This window comes from Leptodactylus fuscus, chromosome 1, assembly GCF_031893055.1.
Source record: "Leptodactylus fuscus isolate aLepFus1 chromosome 1, aLepFus1.hap2, whole genome shotgun sequence".
NCBI classification, from domain to species: domain Eukaryota; kingdom Metazoa; phylum Chordata; class Amphibia; order Anura; family Leptodactylidae; genus Leptodactylus; species Leptodactylus fuscus.
This window is the reverse complement of record NC_134265.1, coordinates 347607007-347628353: the sequence shown is the minus strand read 5'-3', so window position 1 is coordinate 347628353 and position 21347 is coordinate 347607007. Positions and strand designations below refer to the sequence as shown.

The following is a 21347-nucleotide window of genomic DNA, read 5'->3' as shown; positions in this document are numbered from 1 at the left end:
CTATTCTCTACTTATGGGAAGAATATGCAAATCCGCCTTCCATGATGTAATTAGGAAGACAGTTGCTGCCTCATTGTTGCAAACCAATAGAGGGCGCTCACTGGAATGTGCAAGCCTGTCTTAAGACAGTATTCCAGTGAAATAACCCAATAATGGCTGCTCCCTTTAGCCTCATGCCCGACCTTCCAAGAGGCCTTTGTTTAGCAATGACGCTGGGATTATTACCAGGTTATAGTCTCTCAATCGAGGACAGCTGTTTCGATCTGGTTGGATCTCATCATCTGGTTGGATTCTCTACTTAGACAACTTGACTCGCCGGCCAATAGCCCGGGATTCTGTGCTATAGTGACAGTTATCAGGATAAATGTGATATTTTTCCTCCAACAAATACTAGAAAATAGAGGAGTGTGTAGTAAGGGGCATAGATAGATAGATTTGATAAATGTTATTTAACTTGCCAGGGCTAGTGAATCAATCGATGGACAGACGTGGTGGGTTAAGTGGCCCGTATCTACTCTCAATGAGTAAATCTAATAGTGGAGAAGTAAATATCATTTTGCTCAGTGTTAGATAGTTTAGTCACTTTATCACTCTCAACATTTTCCCACCATCTACTGTTGTGTCTGCTCTGCAATGTGATATTTGTTGTCAGTGGAAAATCAAAGAGCAACTTCAATCTGAAGATCAACCAAGGATAAAATATAGATTTCTGAGAGAGCCTGCACCGCTGCGCCAAGAAGAGCTTTGCAATCATCAAACCCAACCAGTGAAACTCTCCCGGGACTGAAATTATATGGAGGTGCAGAAAGCTTCTATAGAGGCGATAACTCGAAATATCCCATAGCTCCTAATAGTCCCCAATGTCATTTGTTTAATATCATTTTTACTCTTATTTTTAACAGTCTATTTTACGAGAGATGTTTTTGTAGAAAATGAGACCCTTTCAACTAGTGACGTCCTGGGGTTCTCATTTTTAGGTGACAATGACCTCTCCTAGGATCTGATGGTCTTGACACTATACAGTGAACAGAGCAATCTACTTCTAACTAGAGATGAGCGAGTAGTTAAATACTTGATATTCGATATTCGTTTCGAGTAGCCCCTCAATATTCGACTACTCGAATCGAATATTGAATCCTATTTAACTCTATGGGGGAAAAATGATCATTTCAGGGGTAGGCAACATTCGATCAAATTGAACTTACCCAGTCCACGAGTGAGGGTTGGGCTGGATTCTCCGAGAAGTCTTCTCCGTGCAGCGTCCCCACGGCGTCTTCCGGCTCTGAATTCACTCTGCCAGGCATCGGGCCTGGGCAGAGCCAACTGCGCATGCCCGCACTACAAAGAAAATGGCCGCTTACAGTCCATGCTGCCATTTTCTTGTAGCGCAGGCATGCCTGGCAGAGTGAATTCAGAGCCAGAAGACGCTGCGGGGACGCTGCGCAAAGAAGACTTCTAAAGGTAGGAGAAGAACCAGTGTTGACTGGCCGACTGTATAGCATTCGGCCAATCAACGCTGGTTCTGCATCAAATTTTTCCATTCTAATAGCAAGATCGAGTATGAGTATTTCGAATACTGTAGTATTCGATTGAATACCTACTTGATCGAATACTACTCGCTCATCTCTACTTCTAACTCTATTCTTCATGTATGTGAATAGATGAATGGTGGGGATGCCCATGTAGAGGATAGGTTATCAATATCTTTAGCTCAGAAAATCCCTTTAAATTCAAGATAGGGTTGTGCCATATTCTATATGTAGAATGGGTTACATCAATAAAGCGCGAGAGCTACGACTGGCAGCAAATAATGAATGGAATGGAGCTTGTTAGAGTGTAATCCTCCATAGCCATGTGCCAGAACTATCTTACAACTCTACAACCAGTCATGTTATGCTAATTACACTAGTCCAACCTGTTCTTTGTCTGTACTGTACTTAAAGTACCTTTTTTCCCACCATTAAATTAGAACCCACTTGATACACCATGATCTATGTGTGAGACTTCTCCAGGCCTGATCTTTGACCTTTGATTTGGATCTCTACCACATACCTTGAGGGACCCCATTGTTGTCCCTAACAAGCTCTTAGATTGGTCATCTAGTAGCAGCATGATAAGTATTGCAAAACATACCTTATCCCCACAGGCACCACATGTAAGAGTGGCAAAATAAAAATCAAGGTGTGTAGGCCATTAGGGTCAGCAGTGCCCTTCCAGTAGAGGCAAGGATGCACTCATACAGGTTTCACACTCTTAAAGTGGTTTTCCCTACTAGAATAACCTACCACCAATCCATGAAATTCTCATGTCTTGTCTTGACTTGTCTCATTTCTGGTGGTCCCACCTATGGGACATCCCACTGATCATCTGAATGATGTTTATGTTCCCCGACTTGCATGTGCGCTACCTCTTAATTCAGTCTCTATAAGGGCTAGTTCACGCGAGGATAAGCACCGCGCATTTTCGTCCTGATTTTGACGTGGGAAGCCACGTCAGATAGGACCAAAATGCGCCTGCCGTGACTGGCATGGCTTCCGACAGTTGCGGCTTCCTGATCCGGAGTAGGCCCAAATGAATGGGCCTAGTCCAGAATCAGCCGCGGAATCCACCTGAAGAAAGGGCAGGTCGCTAGCTGGAAGGAAGCTAGTGGTCTACATAGACCTCTATTGAGAGGGGGCGGATTCTGCCATGGATTCAGCACCAAAATCTGCCCCCTCTTGCCCCATATGAACAAGTCCTAAGACTGAAAATGTCATCTAAGTGGACTTAACAAGAATTGCTGAGGATAGTCCTACTGTCTCTAAATTGAGCGGCCACATGCATGTGCATCCCAGTTCAGATGGGGGGCATTCTTGGGTGTCCTATCAAAGAGATTCCGGCAATCAGTCACTTGCAATATTATCTTGGGTTAGTTGTTAGAGTCAAGGATCACTGAGGTTAGTCCTACTGTCTCTAAATTGAGCTATGGAATGCATATGCAACTCGATTCACAAGGGGGGCATCTTTGGGTGTCCTAGCAATCAGTTACTTACAACATTGTCTATGTGGGTTTAGTTGTTATGGTGGAAGATCCTATTGAAGGTGAAGGAAAAATACAATAACATCTTGACTTGACTTGTTAACTTGACTCTTTCCATGGCTTTTTAATGGTGTTTGTTGTCTTCTATTATATCACACTTCTACTAGTGTTAAGTTAAACTTTGCTCCATCTGTACATGCTGTAGCGCTTCATCATTCAATAAATCTATTTTGATACCCACAATACTTGAGATGATTTTTTTTGTGTTATATTTGGTAATATTGAGGTTTTACAATTATTTACAGACTTTCCATTAGAGTTATGTTCTCAGCCTGAAACATTTTAACCTTACAAAGGCCATTTTGACACACGGTAATATGGCCTGGCTTCTCCTGCTGTTGTTTGTTGTTAATATTTTTAGACTATTGGTTTACTATCCTTTTCAGAATTTACAGAGATAATAGTGTTCCAAGCCGCCTCTGACATAGATATATATTTCATGTTCAACAAGGTTAAAACTTCAAGAAGAATGAGTCATAGTGACTAACCACAAGGAGACAGGGCATCACAACAAAACTATAAATATGATTACCTCGGGCCCGTTCTGATGAAGTAATTGCTGTGTCCAAATAATACAAAAAAGTAGGAAAATGCAATAGAACATTCAGATCTCTCTGTTATTTAATAGTCAATATGAATGCTACGATACACGGCTAGGAAAGTTTTTACATTTCTCATTAAGGGCGTGAACTTTTTTGTCCTCCATTTCACCTCCGCCTTCTTCACCTACCTCCGTCTTTATTGTCTTTGCTTCCTGCCCTTCCGTTCTTGTCCGTTCTCTTCTGTGTACTCTATGGAAACAAAAATGGTAGATATGATTTAATGGTTAACCAGATTTTAAAAAATAATGTTAGATAGTCAAGTTTACTTGACTACTTAGATGTCTTCTTCAGGGTAGGTTCAGATGGGTTTTTTTGGATCGGAACCTGAGGCTGAAAGCCGGTGCACTGCACCGGCATCCAGCCGCGCACTCTGCTCCGGATTAGGCCCAATGAATGGGTCTAGTCCGAAGGAGGGAGTGTCTTCAGGCCGGATCGCGAGGCGACTTGGCCTGACAAATGAGCGGCTCCCATTGATTTCAATGGGAGCCGTCTTTTTGGTCAGGATTTTGAGGCGGATATGGCCTCAAAATCCTGACCAAAAATCTCCATGTGAACTTACCCTCAGGTTTTGAGCTCCAGCTATAAAGCCCCATGCACACAGACAAATACAATTGAAAAACTCTGGACTGTATATTCCCCGCAGACCAGGACGCCTTGTATCACAGTGATTTGTGATGCTAGTAGTCCCAATCTTCTTGAGACTCTACTGTCCTGTACTGTATATAGTACAGGGCAATGGGACTCCTAACATTGTAGATCGACCACATTCAGCTCAGAAAATTAGCGCAATATATGGTACAGATTTTCCAAACATTGTGCATCGGGCCTAAAGAGTATTGTTTGTTATTCTTGTTCCAACCATCTTTTCTATCTTCCTTGTGTTTTACCCTTTCTCTTCATATTCCCTTCCTTGCCCTCTCCTTTTCTCTTCTTCCTGTCCTCTTTCCTTCCCCTACTCTTCCACTTCAATTTCTTCTTTCATCGTTTCTTTTTTTTAACTTCCAACCTCCATTTTGTCAAGTCCATAAATAAATACCTTATCCAGTGTGTCAAAAAGTTACAAAAACAGCAGCTAGAGTATAACGGCTTTCCCATTCACTTAAATTGGGCTTAGAGACAAGTTTTTAGAATGTTTTTAGTTTTCAAGATAAAGATAATTCCTTCTGGGTTTTGGGGGGTTTTTTTATTTGGGGGTGGGGGTTGCAGAGAGGGTTTGTGGCCACTGTTTGACACCTTTACTTTATTGGTGTATCAAGAGAGCCTAAAGCCCATATTATTGCCCTCATACTATACAACACGTGAACTAGAGATACTGTTGTGAGCTCAGTAGTTTAGAAACATAGACAGAAAAATTGGCCCACAAACATAGGTCCAAAGCAAATTTCCCAATTTGCACCTGTTGCATATATAGTAGGAAAGTGACTAGAGATTAGCAAACAGTAAAATGTTCGAGGTTCGATATTCGTTTCGAGTAGCCCCTCAATATTCAACTACGCGAATCGAATATCAAACCCTATTATAGTCTATGGGGGGAAATGCTCGTTTCAGGGGTAGGCAACGTTCAATCAAATTGAACTTACCAAGTCCATGACTGAGGGTCGGGCTGGATCCTCCGTGCAGTCTTCTCCTTGCAGTGTCCCTGCGGCATCTTCCAGCTCTTCCGGCTCTTCATTCACTCTGCCAGGCATCGGGCCTGTGCCGACTGCGCATGCCCGCACTACAAGTGGACATGCGCAGTCGGCTCTGCCCAGGCCCGATGCCTGGCAGAGTAAATGAAGAGCCGGAAGATGCCGCGGGGAAGCTGCACGGAGAAGACTTCTAAAGGTAGGAGAAGAACCAGCTTTGATTGGCCAACTGTATAGCATTCGGCCAATCAATGCTGGTTCTGCATCGAACTTTTACATTCGAACAGCTAGTGGTACTCGATCAAGTACGAGTATTTCGAATACTGTAGTATTCGATCGAATACCTACTCAATCGAGTACTACTCGCTCATCTCTAAAAGTGACCTTAGGGAGCTTAAAACCAGTAGTATAGCCCTTTCCTACGTAGTCCATGTCATTGATGATGGTGTCTCCATTGGGGATGAACATGAGACTGAGGTACGTGACGTCATCATCACAAACTTCTTTTGACGTTGGTTTGATCACATGACCGACTGAATCAAGAAGTTTCCCTGATCTGGACAAGTTGGACTGGTTTTGAGTGCCCTTATAGGAGACAAATATTTCTATAGTCTAACCAAAACCATTGTCTTTTCCCTTGACCGTTGAATGCTGCATTCACCAGCCAGATATTGATGTGCCCTATTAGTTGATCGGTTGGCGCAGCATGGTAGACATGTATTGTTTTATACAGAGATGGTGGATAGTTATGGTCCTGGATGACGGATAATGAAGGTATGACGCTCATTCGCGCTCAGGTTTTTCATTCCACATTCTTACAGTCATCTAGATTGTACATGGTGGATAAAGACTGTAGCAGCTCCCGCTCAGCATCTCTTGTCTGTATCTACTTAATGAAAATGGCGTGTAATGATTAAGTGCATTGCATGATAACCTCTGGTTACCTCGTGTAATGGTTCCATTATTCTGGTCATTAGATAATTGGAAATATATTCACTAAATCTATATATTGTCACCGTTTTCTCGAGCATGGTAAGGAGATCCTTAATTATTTCTTTGTATTTCGCTCTGGAATGTACTTGTGTGTTCTGATACAGTAGCTGTAGTGGAAATGATATATCAGGCCTCTTTTATCTAGACAATTCTATTGCCCTTCTTAATTAATCTTATCAAGACACTTTTGTGTGGGTGCCAGGGAGTACAAATTGCATTCGCCAGAAAACTCTTGTATCTTCTTCGACACACAAGTGAATGACTTTAATTTACAATGATATAAGCAATTAGTTTTGCTGGTCATCTTTCTCCCATTAATGTAGAGACAACAATTGTACTGTATGTGCCTCTAAAGTGGAACTGCCTAATGCAGTGTGGTTGTGTCTATGCACTGGACGACTTGGACTGTTCTTCACCGACACCATTTCCTTTGACTTTGTAAGTCAATTTGTTTTCAACTTGCCATTTTACTTATGACTAGTGAAAGTTCCATCCAAACCAAGGCCTGGATACTACTGTTACCTCTGTATAGTCGATAAGTCCATCTTGGGTTACATGGAAATTATGCCTGATCCCTTCATTGGACGTATACATAGAGAAGACATTTGGCACTTTTATCTCCAAGAGAAGGTTCCTTACTAGAGATGAGTAAACAGTAAAATGTTTGAGGTTCGATATTCGTTTTGAGTAGCCCCTCAATATTCGACTACTCGCATCGAATATCGAACCCTATTATAGTCTATGGGGGGAAAATGCTCATTTCAGGGGTAGGCAACGTTCGATCAAATTATACTTACCAAGTCCACGTGTGAGGGTTGGGCTGGATCCTCCAAGAAGTCTTCTCCTTGCAGCGTCCCCACGGCATCTTCCGGCTCTGAATTCACTCTGCCAGGCATCGGGCCTGGGCAGAGCCGACTGCGCATGCCCACACTACAAGCACTACAAGCAGGACATGCGCAGTCGGCTCTGCCAAGGCCCGATGCCTGGCAGAGTGAATGAAGAGCCGGAAGACACCATGGGGAAGCTGCACGGAGAAGACTTCTAAAGGTAGGAGAAGAACCAGCGTTGATTGGCCGACTGTATAGCATTCGGCCAATCAATGCTGGTTCTGCATCGAACTTTTACATTCGAATAGCGAGTGGTACTCGATTGAGTACGAGTATTTCGAATACCGTAGTATTTGATCGAATACTACTCGCTCATCTCTATTCTTTACCTCTTTGACCAACTTATCCCAAGATGTGTGGCATGAGAGGATCAGTAAACAAGCAATCTCTTTTTGGTAATATACACTCACCGGCCACTTTATTAGGTACACCATGCTAGTAACGGGTTGGACCCCCTTTTGCCTTCAGAACTGCCTCAATTCTTCGTGGCATAGATACAACAAGGTGCTGGAAGCATTCCTCAGAGATTTTGGTCCATATTGACATGATGGCATCACACAGTTGCCGCAGATTTGTCGGCTGCACATCCATGATGCGAATCTCCCGTTCCACCACATCCCAAAGATGCTCCTCTATTGGATTGAGATCTGGTGACTGTGGAGGCCATTGGAGTACAGTGAACTCATTGTCATGTTCAAGAAACCAGTCTGAGATGATTCCAGCTTTATGACATGGCATTGCATTATGCTGCTGAAAGTAGCCATCAGATGTTGGGTACATTGTGGTCATAAAGGGATGGACATGGTCAGCAACAATACTCAGGTAGGCTTTGGCATTGCAATGATGCTCAATTGGTACCAAGGGGCCCAAAGAGTGACAAGAAAATATTCCCCACACCATGACACCACCACCACCAGCCTGAACCGTTGATACAAGGCAGGATGGATCCATGCTTTCATGTTGTTGACGCCAAATTCTGACCCTACCATCCGAATGTCGCAGCAGAAATCGAGACTCATCAGACCAGGCAACGTTTTTCCAGTCTTCAATTGTCCAATTTCGATGAGCTTGTGCAAATTGTAGCCTCAGTTTCCTGTTCTTAGCTGAAAGGAGTGGCACCTGGTGTGGTCTTCTGCTGCTGTAGCCCATCTGCCTCAAAGTTCGACGTACTGTGCGTTCAGAGATGCTCTTCTGGCTACCTTGGTTGTAACGGGTGGCTATTTGAGTCACTGTTGCCTTTCTATCAGCTCGAACCAGTCTGGCCATTCTCCTCTGACCTCTGGCATCAACAACGCATTTCCGCCCACAGAACTGCCGCTCACTGGATGTTTTTTCTTTTTCGGACCATTCTCTGTAAACCCTAGAGATGGTTGTGCGTGAAAATCCCAGTAGATCAGCAGTTTCTGAAATACTCAGACCAGCCCTTCTGGCACCAACAACCATGCCACGTTCAAAGGCACTCAAATCACCTTTCTTCCCCATACTGATGCTCGGTTTGAACTGCAGAAGATTGTCTTGACCATGTCTACATGCCTAAATGCACTGAGTTGCCGCCATGTGATTGGCTGATTAGAAATTAAGTGTTAACGAGCAGTTGGACAGGTGTACCTAATAAAGTGGCCGGTGAGTGTACATGCTATATGTGTGCCAAGTGTTCAAGATGTGAATGCAAGTAAAGGTTTTACTAGCATGTCTCAATAAGGTACTGATTGAATTTCTTAGAAGGAGAAAATTGAGTCTTAAAAGATGACCTTTCACCACCTCCAACAAGTCCAGCTCTTTCCATCATTTAATAGTCTGTGCACCATTGATTTCAGCACAGTAGGAATTTTTCTATAGCCCCCACCATTCTTGAGCAATCAGTGCAGTTTGGTTCCTGATATACTACTTCGGCTCCGTACTGTAAAGAGGGCAGTGTCAGGCAAGGGGTGTGTGATTCTGAGCTCTGTTACTGGCTGTCTCTGATTGGAGCTCTACATCACGCCCCCTGTCTGACATCACCCTCCTGACATTACAGAGCTTAAATAGCAAATTAAGCATCAAAACTACCTGAACATGTTACTGGGGAATGGTGGGGGGCTGGAGAGGAAAGTCCAACTGTGCTGGAATCAGTGGAGCAGAGACTATAACCAGATGCTAAGAACTTGAATAAGTGGAGGAGGTGACGGGTCCTTTATAAAGAGGACTTGTTACCAGCCCAATGACATAATACTGTAGGTGCTGAGCATGTTTTATTTTTCCAAATCCCTCCAAAGATATAAGTTCTGTTAGTGATGATGCAATTTAGCTAAGTAGGTGGTATCACTCCATGACATAGACCACAGAGAGACCCTGTCCCCAGAGACCCACAGTGTTACCACTCACTCAGCTGGTAGACCCTAATATGTCTCAACATGAAAAGGGTTTATATCTTTGGCTGTAAGAATTTGGAAGAAAAAAAAAACGCCAACATGCTCAAGGTGACCCTTCCTATCAGATGGTGTATGTTATTAGGCGTTTCAGACCTGGTGACACATCCTGTTTAATGATATTTGCAGGAAGATAAAGGTCAAACACGTGTATGACTAGCGCATGATCAAGTATACTTGTTTGAAGTCCCATTCTTTTGACCTCATTTGGATCTATGGAGCCCTGTGAATCCATTTTATATGTAAGCTGCAAGCTTTTCCAGAGGTAGAGGCAGACATAGGACTTGAAGACAGTGTGCACAGAGTCTTATCCTTTGTATATCTATGGCTCCCCACGTATATAAAAATATAATTTTACTTTGCCCAGGATTTGAAGAGCAGAATGTTCAATTCCTACACAGAATACAGATTAAAATAAAGGGGCCTTGTCATTCTGCATCTTCATGTCTTGTTGGTTTACTGATATTAGGATTACTCATCTCTACTATATCTTTAGGACACCAGAGTACATATGTGTCACAGAGGGGGAGAGGAAGGAGAAGGCTGCTGGAAAAGCCAGCAATAAATTAACTAACAACCTCCTCCTCCCCCTCCCCTTTCCATAGACTTCTGTATGTAAGGCAAGTATGGAGATGATTCTATACAAATAACCCGGCCTGAGTCTAAGTGAAGATATGGAGGAGAGCAGTCTAATAAGTGGAGAAGGAAACAGATTACTTTAATAATATATATTACAAATTTTCTTATATTTACTTGTATTATTTATCTATGAAAAGTTTTGAGGTTCAACAGGCTTGTGTCCCCTAAACCAGAAGCATGTCCTTATGCTGATCAGGTTCAGGACCCCAAAACTGGTGACCTAAGTCCCATCTCCTGCTCAAGTAACTTGTCTATGACAACTTATAGAGCCGTGACGTATATAGTAGCAGTCTTCAAATGTGCACGGCGCATGCGCTGCGCAGTGCCGAAAATGAGCCATGACTCTTCTCCAGCAGAATAAAACTTGTGAAAACAAGCAGACGGAGTAGCAAATGGGACTGAGGTCACCAGATTTGGGGCCCCAAGCCTGGTAAAAGGTTTCTTTTCTACTCTACCTCTACATATAATCACTATTATTAGAGATGAGCGAGTAGTGTTCGATCGAGTAGGTGTTTGATCGAATACTACGGTATTCGAAATACTCGTACTCGATCGAACACTACTAGCTGTTTGAAGTTTAAGGTTCGATGCAGAACCAGTGTTGATTGGCAGAATGCTATACATTCTGCCAATCAACGCTGGTTCTTCTCTTACCTTTAGAAGTCTGATCCGTGCAGCGCCCCTGCGGCGTCTTCCGGCTGGAATTCACTCTGCCTAGGCATCCGGCCTAGGCAGAGCCGACTGTGCATGCGCGGGCATGCCCCAATGCCTAGGCAGAATGAATTCCAGCCAGAAGATGCCGCGGGGACGCTGCGCTGGGAGAAGACTTCAAGGAGAATCCAGCCCGACCGTCACTTGTGGACTAGGTAAGTATAATTTTATCGAATTTTTCGTACCCCTGAAACGAGCATTTCCCCCCATAGACTATAATGGGGTTCGAAATCCGTTCGAACAGTCGAACAGTGTGCGGCTGTTCGAATCGGATTTCGAACCTCGGACATTTTAGTGTTCGCTCATCTCTAACTATTATCCTTCTGTGCCAGTAATAGCTATACTCCATATATATATTGATAGTATCAGTCGTAATGAGGGCAAGAACTCAGGACCTTATATTAGGCCGTATGACAAGGTCATTATTAAGGAAATCCTCGTATGTCTCGTTCTCCTTCATGACATTTATTATAGTCATTTGACTGTAGAAAACATGCATTTACCAAATAACGCTGAGGCCGGACTCCTGTGTCATCTCGCTGCCCGCATTACTAGACAGATTACTAATAATAGGCCTGTATCACATCCCATTATCTCATGCTTTATCGCACTGGTTTAGGCTACTGAGCTTTTTCATATAGGAAAAGCCTAGATTTATGCTGAACGCTTGGGCAAAGGACCACGAGCAGTAATTTGTTCATAAATGCGAACCAATTCCTGCCTATTACTAAAGTCATTGGGGCAGACTAATCACTTTAATTCAAGGGTAGTGGCAAACAAGGAATATCTGCTGATTTTGTGACTGCCCGCGAAAAAGCAGAACGTCGCCTTGGTGGCTCATCTTTAATATGATGTATGAGCTTACATAAATGCTGGTGCATGTGTTTGTGTCCGCGTTGGGATATACCGTGTAGTCAGCGTAATAAATACAGCCCGCTTGTCTCCGCCATGCACTTTAAAAATAGTTGTAAAGGGAGAGGGAACCCCCTTGAAGGCAAATTATGTTGATTTAAGAAGGGGAATGTTTATTCCGCACGGAGGGATGACCTCATAACTCAGAATGATAAGTCGCCTGTTATAGGTGTTCATTATTCTTATGGTATCAGTCTGACGGCATCTTAAATATACTATTATTTTATTATCTTCTACAATCTTAATATTTACAGGAGACAACTGGTTGTAGCACGGAGCTAAACTAAGGCCTGGTCTGCCAACTTATGGGCACCATCGCCATGAGTGCCCCGACGTCCACGCAACTACAAAGTTCGATGGGAAGAGCATATTGTCCTTGTCCATCGTAGTCATGAATCTAAACATGGTGGATCATTGAGTAGAAGTAGGAACCCTCACTTTATCTAACATTCCAAGATAGACCCTTAGTAGAGTTTTTGACTGCATACAGTATTGATGGATCTGTCCATTTCCCAGTCAATGGTCAATCAAGACCTACCATAATATAGTTGTAACTAGGGTTGAGCCAGTCTTGACTTTTCAGGATCAATTTTGAAATTCGATTTCCGATCATTTTTCATTCGAACCCGATCTCGATTCCAATTCTGATCCCAATGCAAGTCAATGGGATTTTTTACTAATCGGAGATCGGATTTTAAAAACAATCCTATTCACTATGCAGCATGGAATCTAACAATTGAACGCTTTAATTGTTAGAATCCACGCTGTGTAGTGATTTTTTTTAATCACTAAGTAGCCAGAGGATTTTTTTTCAATACTCTGGCTACTTAGTCTCCCCTGGTGTCCACTTACCTGCAGAGATGGCTGGTCTGGTGCCCGGTGTTCTCGTTCTTCTTTGCCTCGCTGCCCCCACCTCCCCGGTTAGAAGACTGTGGGCGGGTGAGGAGAGTGTGGGCGGGTACTGGTAGGGGAGACGTCACGACCCACCCACATTCTCCTAAGCCACAAGCCCCGCCTTCTTCCTAGCTCTTTAACACTAACCTGAGAGGTGGGGGCAGCGAGGTGAAGAAGAACGAGAACACTGGGCAACGGACTAGCCATCTCTGCAGGTAAGTAACTAATAGAGATGTTAGTTTGGTCTCCCATTAGAATGAATGGATGCATCCAGTGCGCAGGGGGTTAAGGCTGTGTGCTGGCTGCTTCCATTCATTCCTATGGAACCGCAGCAGAGCCTTCACACTGAGTATACACTTCGCTCAGAGTGAGCGGAGCGTATACTCAGTGTGAAGGCTAACATTGTTAGCTTTTCCCACAATGCTTGGCCAGTAGCAAAGCATTGTGGAAAATAATAGTCGATCTTGATCCCACCTAAAAAGATCGTGTTTGGAATTCCGATGGCGATCGTGAAATTTTCTCGATCGCCAATCGGAATCCTATCTTTTCCGAACACGAACGCTCAACCCTAGTTATAACTAGAGATGAGCGAGTAGTGTTCGATCGAATACTATGGTATTCGAAATACTCATACTCGATCGAACACTACTCGCTGTTCAAAGTTTAAGGTTCGATGCAGAACCAGCGTTGATTGGCAGAATGCTAAATTTCCAATTTTTGTTTCAAGTCCTCAATCATATTCAAATGTGGTTAACCTTTCACATACAGTGGGCCATCTTTGGAATAATTGTGGTGGATCTACCAGGAACCATAGTGGAAATGATTCTTACATTGCTTCCATTGTAAACAACTTACTTCAATGGTTTTCATGTTTAATATAAGATTTCTATGAATACTAACAGAGCATCCATTGGAACTATAGACCTCCATGGCTTGCATTGACAGGATATCTTTTGGAAACTATAGGCAACCTTGATTTGCATTGACAGGTCATCTATTGGAACACAGATATGCTTGGTATCTATTGACAGTGCATTCATTGGAAACCATAAACATCTTTAGGTTGCATTGACAGTGCATCCATTAGACTCTATAGGTATACATGGTTTGCACTGACAAGGCGTCCACTGGAATCTATAGGTATCCTTCACGTGCATTGAAAGGTCATCCACTGGAATCTATAGGGATCCTTGGCTTGCATTGAAAGGTCATCCACTAGAATCTATAGGTATCCTTGGCTTGTATCAACAGGTCATCCACTGGAATCTATAGGGATCCTTTGTTTGCATTGAAAGGTCATCCACTGGAATCTATAGGGATCTTTGGCTTGCTTTGAAAGGTCATGCACTAGAATCTATAGGTATGCTTGGCTTGCATTGAAAGGTCATCCACTGGAATCTATAAATATCCTTCACTTGCATTGAAAGGTCATCCACTATAATCTATAGATATCCTTGGCTTGCATCAACAGGTCATCCACTGGAATCTATAGGGATCCTTGGCTTGCATTGAAAGGTCATCCACTAGAATCTATAGGTATCCTTCGCTTGTATTGAAAGGTCATCCACTAGAATCTATAGATATCCTTGGCTTGCATCAACAGGTCATCCACTGGAATCTATAGGGATCCATGACTTAATGGAATAAAGGGACCCCCTAAGCTTTTATTGATTTGACATCTAATCGGTAGACTTCTATGTCTTATTACAGGTTTTCCATTGATATATCTATATTTTTCATTGATATGGTACCTCCTTGAACTAGTAAACTTTTGTCGATCTCGGTCATCTCCCAGTTTGGCTTTCGTTGAATAGGCTTTTAGCTTGTCTTAGGTGACTTCAGTCTTTTAGCTGTATTCATTTACTGTAATATAGTATAGTGACATGAGATACGGGGACACCTAAAAATAGTCATCACCAGTTTAATGCCACATTCTGGCTGGAACAAACAGGCATTCTGGCACCCGGCGTGTTCTATAAACATGCCAACTAAAGGCATGATGATGTCATCGTAATATCCTGTAATGGCAATAATCTAATGCTCATATACCTGAAGCACTCGTACAGTAGCATTATATAAGCTTACCTCTGCATTGCTATAAGTGACTACGTGGTGAGGTGTCATTGCTCGGCCCCACCATCTCTATCTTTACATTACCGCAGAGCTGAAACGTATGATTTAATGGGCTTTCTCTGCTCTCCGCTGTATGTTACAAGCTCTCGCAGCACTTTGTAAAATAAATTATTAACATTGTACCATCTCATTGGTAAAGAAGTGCATCCGTAATTCATAATACCGTAACAATAATAATACTTCTCCGCTATTCAGCAAACCTTGCCCTTCAATCGCTGTATTTTAGCAGCTGCGCTGGTGTTTTTTTTTTTTTTTTCCATTATTAAGTAAAATATATCCTTTTACAAGAAGAAACTTTTTCCTTTTTTTTTTTTTAATCTTACAGCGAGTGGAGAATAAAATATCTGCTGCTATATTGTGGGCTCGGATAACATTCTGTCCCTGTACACTGGTATTTATGTGCAGTTATACAGTGGTATTACTCTTTTACGGCCATCCGCAGTCAGCTGGATGGCTGTTTTTGGAGAAGGGATGAAACAACCTCTTAAGGTATTATATTTATGTGTATAGGTGCGGTATTGTATGGGTTTCCTTTAGGGTCGCTTTACACGCACACCTTATTTTCTGCATCTTAAACGCCATGATTTTATATAGAGATTTTTGCAAGCTTTTTTTGGTGGCCTTTCTTATTTTTCGACATTTTGTAGATACATTTTTGTCCCGGTGTTTTTGAAGTCTTGTAGAGAAGCCTATTGATAAAAATCTAAGAATTGTTACACATAAAGGGTGTCGTGTTGTCAAAAATCTCTCAGACCCTATTTAAGACTCTGGAGAATGGAATGAATTCATCACATGGGTTCATGTCATTCTATACAAATCACTGAACTAAGACAGCCATAAAGATAAAGAACCTGGGGACTGGGAATTGATTATTTGTTTGGGGTCAGAAAATATGGATTTTAGACGGTTGTCTTGAGACAAAGACAACCGTCTAAAATCCATATTTTCTGACCCCCCTCTCCTATGCTACAGACAGCCACCAAACATCAGGAATATGGTTGTCAGCAGCTCACTGTCACCTCCAACTAACACAGGAACATTTCCATGTGGACAGAAGAGGTGCAAAACCTGCCCTCACATACTGACAGGATAGAGATACCAAACTCTAACAGGGAATATAAAATCCCAGGTACGTTCACCTGTAACACACCTAATGTAGTGTATTTGATCATTTGCACCAAATGTTCCACTGAAAATCTGTATGTTGGAGAGACCGGTCAGAAACTCAGAATGAGAATTAATTCACATCGCCATACAATCAAACAACAGAGAACTGATCTTCCCGTGCCAAAACACTTCTGCCAGGAAGATCACAACATCATCAATGACATGAAAATCTTGATCTTAAAAGGGAACTTTAAATCAAGGAAACATCGACTGATTTATGAGTACAAGGCCATGACCCTATTCCAGACATTGGACAATGGGATGAACATCTCACGTGGGTTTATGTCTTTTTATACAGATCATTAAGACAGCCATTAAGATAAGAACCAGGGATCTAGCAATTGATTGTTTGTTGTTATAAGTATATAGTAATAAGCCTCTTCCCCCCTCCCTCCTGTAATTCTAGCCCTGTGCCCAGTCATAAATATGCAGCCTCTACAGAGTGTTTTTTAGTTATATCTGAAGAAGAAGCTCAGAGGAAGCTTTGAAACGTCATATTCTGTCATCATTATGAGTTAGCCATTAAAAAAGGTATCACCTACTGAAGACTTGCAAAGTTTTTTTGTTTTTTATATTTTATATGTATATAGTAATAAGCCTCGTCCCCCTCCCTCCTGTAATCCATTCCCTATGTGTCCAGTTGTGCATAAATATGCAGCCTGCAGAAAGTGTTTTTAGATATATCTGAAGAAGAAGCCCAGAGGAAGCTTCGAAACCTCATATTCTGTCATCATTATGAGTTAGCCATTAAAAAAGGTATCACCTACTGAAGACTCACAAAAACACTGCAAATATAGAATTTTTTTTAAAAAAACTTATTTGTTCCCAGCGGGCATCCTGTTTAAGCGTGTATTTCCACTGAGTTGGGGGTCAAAACTGCACAAAACGTGAAATGTTTGTGGTTTTTAATGTTTCGATTTGGTTTGGAATGTTTTTGTGCAGTGTCTGAAAAAAGTTTCAAAAGAAAAAATGTTGAAAAAGAGTTTGGAAACCACAGCGGGGCTTAAAAGCGTCCAAATGTAATTTATTCAAAAATTTAAAAAAATTGATTCAAAAGTCGTTGATGCAGGGTTTTTATACTGACTTCCAGATTGGGAAGGAATTTTTTCCCTGAATCGGGACAATTGGCATGAGCCTCATGGTTTGTTTGTTTTTTTGCCTTCCTCTGGATCAACACTGTAGGGATTGTAGGGTTATAGGCTGGACTTGATGGACTGATGTCTTCATCCAACCTCATCTACTATGTAACTATGTTACTATACAACACCAAAATAGTGGTGCAAGCCATTCCTTTCTAAGCTTCCCTCTCTTTCTTACCCATCCCTGTCTTTGGATCTGTAAACTGCATCAATATCTGAATGTGTGATTCTGGACTTACTTTACGGCCAGTTCAACCACATGAACCCCTGGAATATTGAGCACAATATATCGGGGACACAAGTATGGGTCACATGGTCTAAACAGAACTCCATTTAGAGTATCATATCTCCAAATCTGAAATATTCAGTTTAGTTCCCTCTAGGCTTTGCTCTGGAAAGGAAAGAGTTAAAAAAACATACTACGGCTGGGGACACACCTTATGAGACCATTAAAATTTCAGCCTGTAGAGGTTGGAATTTTTAACTTTATGACCATCGGTTCGATGGGTAACTTTTTAGTTTCTAACTTTTCAAAAAATTTCCTACCACTATTTTATGGAGCCCTTTTTTACCCTCTAATTTCAAGTCTTATTTTTGAGTCTCAGTCATTTTCCAAACGAGAAATTTGCCTTCGCAGAGATCCGCAGAAGCATTAAATGTGATTAAGTTGCTGGAATGGTTGGGAGGGTTGGTGGCAAGACACAGTGACAGATTGCGATACCTTTGGGGTAGATAGTTTCTGTTCGAGCGGATGACAGTCCCGTAGTCCTGCTGTCTGTATTAGCCTCAGGAATGTGTTTGCTGCTTCTGCAGAAACCTCGCAGCGTTTTACAGCTTGTGCTCACAAATATTTAATTTTGTATTTTGCAAACATGGAAGGAACAGTTTGTTATTCGCCTTAGATGTCACATCAGATTGGCCAGGGACCGGAAACATACTTCATCTCCAGTGTGAAAGAGCATTGCCATCCAAACAGTCTTTATAGTATACATGGTAGATGTGAGCAACCATATAAAAAAGCAATGGAAACTAAAATCCCCTACATGCTATTATAGTGGTCTTTTTTGGAACCAATATGGAGCAATAACGTGCTGTAGTGTTCATGAATATAAACTGCTTCTAGAATTCTCTATATGGCGTTCCACCACTTCAATTCACACCTAGGTGGTGCAAGTTAATGAAAACCTCCTTGAAACACCAAGGGACATACAGTGTTTTCCTTCCTTACCTTAACTCTTGGCTCAAGATATCGAGATGACCAGCTCTACAGAGTAAGGAAAAAAAAATTCCCCAAAGTTTGTCATCTCCATACTCAACTCTTAATTAGAGATGAGCGAACAGTGTTCTATCGAACACATGTTCGATCGGATATCAGGGTGTTCGCCATGTTCGAATCGAATCGAACACCACGTGGTAAAGTGCGCCAAAATTCGATTCCCCTCCCACCTTCCCTGGCGCCTTTTTTGCACCAATAACAGCGCAGGGGAGGTGGGACAGGAACTACGACACTGGGGGCATTGAAAAAAATTGGAAAAAGTCATTGGCTGCCGAAATCAGGTGACCTCCATTTTAGACGAATAGTGGATTTCAAATCCGGGTCATATGAGAATGTGAACTTTGTGACTATGAGACAGGGATAGCTGTACAGGCAGGGATAGCTAGGGATAACCTTTATTTAGGGGGGAATGTTATTAAAAATAACTTTTTGGGGCTCTATCGGGTGTGTAATTGTGATTTTTGTGAGATAAACTTTTTCCCATAGGGATGCATTGGCCAGCGCTGATTGGCCGAATTCCGTACTCTGGCCAATCAGTGCTGGCCAATGCATTCTATTAGCTTGATGAAGCAGAGTGTGCACAAGGGTTCAAGCGCACCCTCGGCTCTGATGTAGCAGAGCCGAGGCTGCACAAGGGTTCAAGCGCACCCTCGGCTCTGATGTAGGAGAGCTGAGGGTGCACTTGAACCCTTGTGCACACTCTGCTTCATCAAGCTAATAGAATGCATTGGCCAGCGCTGATTGGCCAGAGTACGGAACTCGACCAATCAGCGCTGGCTCTGCTGGAGGAGGCGGAGTCTAAGATCGCTCCACACCAGTCTCCATTCAGGTCCGACCTTAGACTCCGCCTCCTCCGGCAGAGCCAGCGCTGATTGGCCGAAGGCTGGCCAATGCATTCCTATGCGAATGCAGAGACTTAGCAGTGCTGAGTCAGTTTTGCTCAACTACACATCTGATGCACACTCGGCACTGCTACATCAGATGTAGCAATCTGATGTAGCAGAGCCGAGGGTGCACTAGAACCCCTGTGCAAACTCAGTTCACGCTAATAGAATGCATTGGCCAGCGCTGATTGGCCAATGCATTCTATTAGCCCGATGAAGTAGAGCTGAATGTGTGTGCTAAGCACACACATTCAGCACTGCTTCATCACGCCAATACAATGCATTAGCCAGTGCTGATTGGCCAGAGTACGGAATTCGGCCAATCAGCGCTGGCTCTGCTGGAGGAGGTGGAGTCTAAGGTCGGACCTGAATGGAGACTGGTGTGGAGCGATCTTAGACTCCGCCTCCTCCAGCAGAGCCAGCGCTGATTGGTCGAGTTCCGTACTCTGGCCAATCAGCGCTGGCCAATGCATTCTATTAGCCCGATGAAGTAGAGCTGAATGTGTGTGCTTAGCACACACATTCAGCTCTACTTCATCAGGCTAATAGAATACATTGGCCAATCAGCGCTGGCCAATGCATTCTATTAGCTTGATGAAGCAGAGTGTGCACAAGGGTTCAAGCGCACCCTCGGCTCTGATGTAGCAGAGCCGAGGCTGCACAAGGGTTCAAGTGCACCCTCGGCTCTCCTACATCAGAGCCGAGGGTGCGCTTGAACCCTTGTGCAGCCTCGGCTCTGCTACATCAGAGCCGAGGGTGCGCTTGAACCCTTGTGCACACTCTGCTTCATCAAGCTAATAGAATGCATTGGCCAGCACTGATTGGCCAGAGTACGGAATTCGGCCAATCAGCGCTGGCCAATGCATTCTATTAGCCCGATGAAGTAGAGCTGAATGTGTGTGCTAAGCACACACATTCAGCACTGCTTCATCACGCCAATACAATGCATTAGCCAGTGCTGATTGGCCAGAGTACGGAATTCGGCCAATCAGCGCTGGCTCTGCTGGAGGAGGCGGAGTCTAAGATCGCTCCACACCAGTCTCCATTCAGGTCCGACCTTAGACTCCGCCTCCTCCAGCAGAGCCAGCGCTGATTGGCCGAATTCCGTACTCTGGCCAATCAGCACTGGCTAATGCATTGTATTGGCTTGATGAAGCAGTGCTGAATGTGTGTGCTTAGCACACACATTCAGCTCTACTTCATCGGGCTAATAGAATGCATTGGCCAATCAGCGCTGGCCAATGCATTCTATTAGCTTGATGAAGCAGAGTGTGCACAAGGGTTCAAGCGCACCCTCGGCTCTGATGTAGCAGAGCCGAGGCTGCACAAGGGTTCAAGCGCACCCTCGGCTCTGATGTAGGAGAGCCGAGGGTGCACTTGAACCCTTGTGCACCCTCAGCTCTGCTACATCAGAGCCGAGGGTGCGCTTGAACCCTTGTGCACACTCTGCTTCATCAAGCTAATAGAATGCATTGGCCAGCGCTGATTGGCCAATGTATTCTATTAGCCTGATGAAGTAGAGCTGAATGTGTGTGCTAAGCACACACATTCAGCTCTACTTCATCGGGCTAATAGAATGCATTGGCCAGCGCTGATTGGCCAGAGTACGGAACTCGACCAATCAGCGCTGGCTCTGCTGGAGGAGGCGGAGTCTAAGATCGCTCCACACCAGTCTCCATTCAGGTCCGACCTTAGACTCCGCCTCCTCCGGCAGAGCCAGCGCTGATTGGCCGAAGGCTGGCCAATGCATTCCTATGCGAATGCAGAGACTTAGCAGTGCTGAGTCAGTTTTGCTCAACTACACATCTGATGCACACTCGGCACTGCTACATCAGATGTAGCAATCTGATGTAGCAGAGCCGAGGGTGCACTAGAACCCCTGTGCAAACTCAGTTCACGCTAATAGAATGCATTGGCCAGCGCTGATTGGCCAATGCATTCTATTAGCCCGATGAAGTAGAGCTGAATGTGTGTGCTAAGCACACACATTCAGCACTG

The 21347-nt window shown here is 43.4% G+C and overlaps 1 protein-coding gene across 2 annotated transcripts in view; it reads left to right on the top strand.

The window, feature by feature from the left end:
• The window catches only part of CTNNA2 (catenin alpha 2), a 1647901-nt gene that overhangs the window by 1431166 nt on the left and 195388 nt on the right, over positions 1–21347 (top strand). The gene's annotated exons all lie outside the window — the stretch shown is intronic.